Below are 7,471 nucleotides of genomic sequence, written 5' to 3'. Positions count from 1 at the left end.
TTTTTAAATATCACATCTTATTTTTATTTTTATTTAAATAATTATAATATTTTAATCTAATTAGCATTGTTTTCACCCTCTCACATAATTGTTTTTTTTTGTCTTATTTTTATTTTAACTGATTTATCTTCTTCCACTTTTATCTTAATATATAAATTAAAAATAAAAATTATAAACCCATTTTATAATTAAAATTTAATATTAAATACATATCAAATACAACATCTCTACATACGACTTTAAAAGCATAGAGATATACAATACTTTGCTTCACAATGATCATCATTTCTCTCTCATTTTTATTATCGATTACCATCTGTTTTAATTTGCTTAAGCCTTCATAAGCTAAACAATTGCTCTTACTACTTATCCATAATAATCTATTTTAAATATGTTCAACTGTTATCTCTGATCAAAGTACAATTTCTTTAGATTGGTCAGAGATTCCATATGCCAAACACTACAATTTTTGGTAAACTCCAAATTTACAGTGTCGTTTGAAGGATGTTCAACTATCAACTCTGAACTTTTCTTAAATCAAACTTACCTATACTTTCTACTTTACAAAGTATCATAAAAAGCAGACTAGCTCCATCAATTGAAAACACCCAACACTTTTCTAGTATGATTGTCAACCTGTGTCTAATTGCAAAAATATAAATAAAAGCGAAAGAGAAAGCGAAATAAGATCCCTCCAAGAATAAAACAGGCCAGTAATTCCATGTGATTCTGTCTTGTTCCTTTCTTTTGATGATCAGAGATGGCAGATGGTCAATGGAAAGAGAGTGCCAGTGGTGAACATGAAAGGAAGGCGTGAGGTAGGTTAATGAATTAGGGCCAAAAGTGGGCATAGAAGCCATGCCATCTGAGATCTACAAGAAGCTTTTTCACATTTTTTCTTGGTGATCTTACCAAATCTGAACCAGTGGTAGTTCCACATGGATGGGTGATTGTAGTGAACCTCCATAAGGAGCTCGTCCACAATGAGAGGCATCTCTAGATTGCTGAGCCATCGCCTCAGAATCGGCCACTCGCTTCCCTCGATGTCCAAATTTACAACCATTGTATCAGTCACTTTCATTTGCATCTCCTCTTGCATAAACCTCGTTATATTTATGACATTTCTCGGTTTATCATCTCAGTTTGACACAAAGTTGTAGTGCAGCTGGATTCGATGCACCATCCACTGCGGAGGTTGGGGAGTGGCCTTTACAGTGAGGGAGGAGGGATTCTTCTGTGCCACGTTACTCTCTTTGTCAAAACCAAGCGGGCTTGGCTTTTGCAGGAGCTTGGAATCGACTTCGAAGGCGTGAATCTCGATGAAATCGAAGGGGTACATGGGAAGAAACTAGGCTAGGCTGGTGCTGAATGCATTAGCACCCAGATCCAGCAGAACCCATCGCTGTCTGCAATGGAGATTGATCGCCTTGGAAGGCAGAAGCCACGGCAAGATGTGCGTTTTGTCCTCCACATCGTTGGAAAATCGGAGGGCGAAATCTCTGCGGAAATTGTTGCGATAGTTGAGCTTCTCACTGAGATGAACTTTTACAGGGTAGGCAGCTGCCTCCTATCCACTTCATCTGCTGCCATGGATTCTCAACCTGATCTTCATCTTTGTCCAAGAATTCTTTTCTCGTCCCACACAACTCGCTGTTGTTTCTGGCCATGGCTTCCCATTCATTATGCTTAAACCCTTGTGCAGTGAAGCCTTGGCATTTGCAAGCCTCAGAAACGCCAAACTCAATGCCAAGAAACCCAAATCTGTGCATGTGGTTCACATAAATATCAAGAAAAATATATGTGGACAGTATGTGGTCTAAGGCATAGAGCAGCCACAGATAGTCGCTTTTCTTTTTCTGGTGCCCTCTGCGTCTGAGAATGAGAAAAGTAGATACATTGCAAATTTTCACAATGAATGTAGAGAAATTCAAATTTCAAATCCATCCACTGTTCGGTGCTCACCCAATTCGTCCCGCCCATCCAATTCCACTGACGTTAGAGGCTTGGCAGGTCGTGTCAGTATTTTCCGGTGGAGGCTGGAATCCTTTCCTGGTCGGAGAGTTGTCCCGTTACAGGTCATATGGTGAAGTTGCTAAGCGATGTCAGAATCCGTCTTCCAAGACTGTAAGGATGAGGCAGGCATCGGTACTGTAAGGGAGAGCATTAATGGATCAATAGATTTGGAAATAGCTCTTGCCTAGATGAGATATAAAAAGACAGATGAAACCAACAACAACTTTGAAAGCACCGAACTTATCTCGACTGCAGGTTGTTTGGGCTTATCGACCTGGCCAGCTGGGCCCCTCTACATCTTCGTTGAGGTCCGTTTACATAAACGTAGACCCGCTGCCGAAGTCAGAAAACTAGCAATCAAGAACCTCCCGCCGTAGTGTCTTTTCAATGTACTTTCACATAAACTGTATCCGTATCCACAGGCTGTTGTTTCTTTAAGACTCTGGTCATTGAAGTACATTATGGTCATCCACATACATAAGACAAGTCCAGCAATGGATCCTCCGACATCTCTTTCAATCGTATGTTGTCTACTCAACCCTGTTTCCTTTTCTCCATTTCCTGCCACTGTGGTCTGTATGACTTCGAAGGACACTAGTTTGCTCAGTTGGAAGATTATCATTATATCTACATGTCATGGTCACTCCCGCTTCCTTTTAGTTTCAAAATTCCCACCCTATTTTTGTTTACAAATTCAAAAGTTCTATGTAAACCATGATGTAGTTGCCTCTTATCTCTTTTAAAAAAAAATTGAAATGCTCTGCATTAGTGTGGGTGGCTGAAGGAAAAGCAAGTCAAGTTCTTCATTTCTAGGAATAGGCTGTGTAGGATCACATTTAATCTCTTGGATTTGGAGTTTACTAGATGGGATAACTTCTCTGTTTGTTGTTAGATATTTCTAAGTTTCAATTTATTTTTTTTTCAGTGTAACTGCTATCTATTGATTTTTTAGTTTCAAATCTATTTTAATATTACATATTGGATTGATGATGGTGTATTTGAGCAGCTTGCAGGAACATTTTGGAAAGACTTATTCCACCACTGAGATCCTGCTTCCTTCTTTCTCTACACTTTCAAGGCTATTTCTATGCCCAAGGCCCATCCTAGACGATGAGGAGGCTTCTGAGGTGGTTACATAGGTCAAGGGCACAAAGGAGCATATGCCTCCCACTCTATTCACTAGCAGGAGTCGGAGCCAGAGCACCCACTCCTTGACCGGTGATTTATCTCTTTCAAAGTTTTCTCCTTCCTGTAGGCCTCCCGATCTCCCTGGATAGTCTTTTAGCCTGGATAAGTAGTTTTTCTCTAATATGATCAGAAGGGGTTCAATTCGTGGAGGAAATTTTGACAATAATTATTTTTCCTCCGAGAAAAAATTTCCCATTTCTGTAGTTTACTTCAAATATTTGTCCTAATACAAAATTTTCCATGGAGTTCTATTCTTGTAGGGGTTCCACATTTGTTTACAATAGAAAATCTACTTCAACTGTTTTGGAACATAGTTACCAAATTCGAATTCGAATTCGATTCGATACGAAAAAAAATTTGACCCTATAAAATTCAATACGGAAAAAATTCAACATTATATATCTTACACATACTTTATTTTTATTTTTTAATTTAAATAAACAATCATTATATGAAAATTCATTAAATTTTTTTCTACCAAGTATATTTATGTTTACTTATTTCCAACGTTAATTTCTCCTATTTAAAATGTTATAGACCCCTTCTCTCTAAAACGGCTTAGAAATAATGAAGATCAAAATGCATCAAATTAATTATTATTGCACACTAGAAAAACATGTAAAAGTAAAATCTAATAATATGAGTCACAACACACAAAATTAGAGTTCAATGTAAGTTGTAGTTTTTCTATGCTTTCGTATATGAGTTATGCATTTGCAAGTGCAACTAAGGTTTCCATTTTCTAATTTTTTTTTTTTCATTTTTTTTTAATATTGGATTTGTCCCTTTTTTTTCATAAGCCTTATTCATTGTAAACTCAATTTTGCCATTTTATAATTTTTTGTAATATATAAGTTACTGTTTTTCTATTTTTTTTTGTATAAAAGTTGTGGATTTGAAAGTTTACCATTTTATATCTTTTATAATTTTTTATAATATTGATTTATCATTTTTCTATTTTTTTATAGGAGTTACCCATTTAACACTTAAATTTGTCATTTTATAATTTTTTCCAATACAGAAGTTACGGTTTTTGTTTTTTATAAGAGTTATCAATTTTCAAAGAATTTACTATTTTATAATTATTTTTAAGATAGAAGTTATCCTTTGATTTTTTTTCAATTTGCCATTATATAGAAATTACTAACTAGTTATCCATTTAACACTGAAATTTCTCCATTTATAATTTTTTCAAATATAGAAATTAAGTTTTTTGTTTTCTATAAAAAAGGTACCAATTTGCAACCAGTTTATTATTTCATAATTTTTATTAAGATAGAAGTTATATATATATATATATATATATATATATATATATATATATAAATTTCAGTTGCAATTACATAGAAATTACTAACTCACCTGTCATTTAAAACAATTGAGTCACATGATGCCTCTATGCATAGGAGCTATTTATATTATTTAATGTCAATGGAAATATTGATTCATTTTTAATAAAATTAATTATTCAATAAAAAATTTACATTTTAGTATCAGCGATTTGTTTTGGATTATAGCATATTATGTCTTAGAACAATTTGTAAATAATATATAATGAAATACCAAAATCAAACTAAGATTAAAATAATCATTTTTCTAGCTAAATGGTTAACCATATTTAACATTTCATAAAAGAATCTAATAAAAATTGTTTTTTTTTTTTTTTATAATATAAAAATTGTTTTTTATAAAAATTATTATTTATATTTTTTCTGGTTTTCTGGTTAATCCTCGTATAAAAAAGTACCCGTATAAAAATATTATAAAAACTAAAAAATATTAAAATTAAAGATCGCTGCATTGTTTTTCAATTCTCAAATTTCCACGGGTAAAACTCGATTTACTTCAGCAACGATTTGTCCACGTTCCGATCCATGGTTACACAAAGCCTGCGCCTCATTGTTCTACACAGCACAGTAAACACTGGACATATATGATAGAAAGCTTTGACCAAAATCATTCAATGCTGACCTATACTGAATTGGAAACTGACGAAATTATTCGCTGTAACGGAATCAACAAATTTCCGAATTTTTTTTTGCCGGTACGGCCGAACTTGGTAACCATGTTTTGGAAAGGTAACTTTCTCAATTCTTTTTCAGATTTTTCTTTCCCTTTCTTCATTTTATTTCACCTTTTTCTTAGTCTTGATGAACTCAGCAAGCCAGAGTAATTATCTGGGTTTTCTATTGTTGTTTTAGACATCTTGATTATTGTCTCGATTTATTATTATTAAGAATGTCCAATACTTTCACTAAAATCATTAAATAAAATTTATTTAATTATTTCAAATTTTAATAAAGTATATGTTGCCATGTTTTCTTGTCTTTCTAGAGTTTTTATTTGGTTTTGAGTTTTTAGTTTATCTACATATTTTCAATATACCCATAAAAAAAACTTTTAAGTAACTTGTGTTCTCTGCAAATTTCTTGGAGAAGTATAATTATAATAGAAAACCTGAAAAGCATTAGAATTACATAAAAACTTATCTTTATCTTTTTATATATATATATATATATATATATATATATCAAAAGATTGAATCATATTTTTGCGTACTTCTAAAGTTTTTGCATAGTTTATGCCTAGATTTTGATGATCATTATTTGAGTTTATGTATGGTGTATGCACTAGATATTTAATATATGTTTTAAATTTATTGTATTAGAAGTTATTAAATTAATAATTTATCGTGTGTTAATACAAAAAATATGATAGCAGATTTTTGAAATATGTTTATTTTATTTTATTTTACATTTAGTAATTTTCAATTATATTAATTAGCTTTTGCCTTTAGTAAGTTTTAGTTATATTAATTACTTTATGTATATGATGCTATGCTAAAATAGTGTTTGCATTTAGTTTTTTATTTATATTAATTACTTTATTTATATGATGTTAGGGTTCATCATGTGGAATATATGGAAAGAAAGGAATAGGTTGATTTTTAAGGAATATGGTAGAGCAACGAATGATAAATGGAACAAAACTGTCCAGAACATAAGAGACCATAATAATAGAGAAGTGGAATGAAGAACACTGGAAAGCGGACCAAACAGGGACATGAATTTTGAACCGTCTGTAACTAAAACTAAGCAAAATAGCTACGGCGGTAAAGAAACACCAAGTCAAAGAAGTAGAGGAAATCAAACACTATAGGAATCCGCAGTAGGGATTCATATAGTTGAATTTCGACGGAGCGGCAAAAGGAAACCCAGGGGAGGCAGGCATAGGGGGAATATTCAGAGATGATGGGGGAAGAATGCTAAGGGTATATGCGATAGACTGTGGCAATGCATTGAACAATGAAGCAGAATTCCATGCGCTGAAAAGGGGGATGGAGATAGCAGTATGAGAGGGTCACCAAAAACTCCAGGTAGAAGGAGATTCGAAGCTAGTTATAGATATAGTTAAACAGCGACAGAGTGAAACAACAGTAGAAAAGTTGAGTCACGGCTGGAGGACCGCATGGATAGTCAAGGAGATAAGCAAACTGCTGAGAAGGATATAATACACACTACCAACCCATGTGAGAAGAAGCGGAAATGAACCAGCAGACTACCTAGCGAATTGGGGATATAGGAATGGAGACCAACAGCTGGATGTAAGTGGGGCAGAGCTCAACCAGAAGGAGGAAATGGCACACCTAATACAACTCATCGCAAAAGATAGGAATATGAGCGAAGATCTAGAGAAATCGATGAGAGAGAGCCGGAGCAGAGAGGGAAAAGGATAGATGCAGGAAAGGACAGGAGAGGAACAAGACAGGAGTAGACAAGTGATCAGAAGGATGACGGAGTAGGGTAGAGGGAGTACACCCCCTGAGTGTACGAGGGAGGAACCGGAAAGGAATGTCAGAAGAAAGGGCAGGACAGAGGAAATGAAGGCGAGCAGAGAAATAATGATGAGTGGGAGAACAGAGCCAGAAATACTACGGCAAGAGCAGTTGGGAGAGGAAAGGAATTAATGAGACACAACGGTAGACAAGACAAGAGGGCTGCATCCCGAGACAGGAAGGAAGGGATCCGTGCTGGGAACAAAACAAGACAGCTGGTAGTAAATACAAACGCTAGGAACAAAAAAGAGATAAATCTCAAAGAAAATAGGAAAGAGACATTATGCATGCAGAAGCAGATGAGAAGAGGTGACAAGAAAGGAAGTGGAGGAAGCGAGAAGAAGCAGAAGGTGGACGAGCGGAGCAGAGTGGGAAGTCAGTATGTAATACCCCTGGTTCTAACTTCTGATAGCTTTGTATGTTTGAGCAGTAAGA

The sequence above is a fragment of the Pinus tabuliformis genome, chromosome 7 (genome assembly GCF_031772625.1).
Source record: "Pinus tabuliformis cultivar Carrire ecotype Pingquan chromosome 7, CPIR1, whole genome shotgun sequence".
NCBI lineage: Eukaryota > Viridiplantae > Streptophyta > Pinopsida > Pinales > Pinaceae > Pinus > Pinus tabuliformis.
This window is presented reverse-complemented; position numbering follows the sequence as displayed.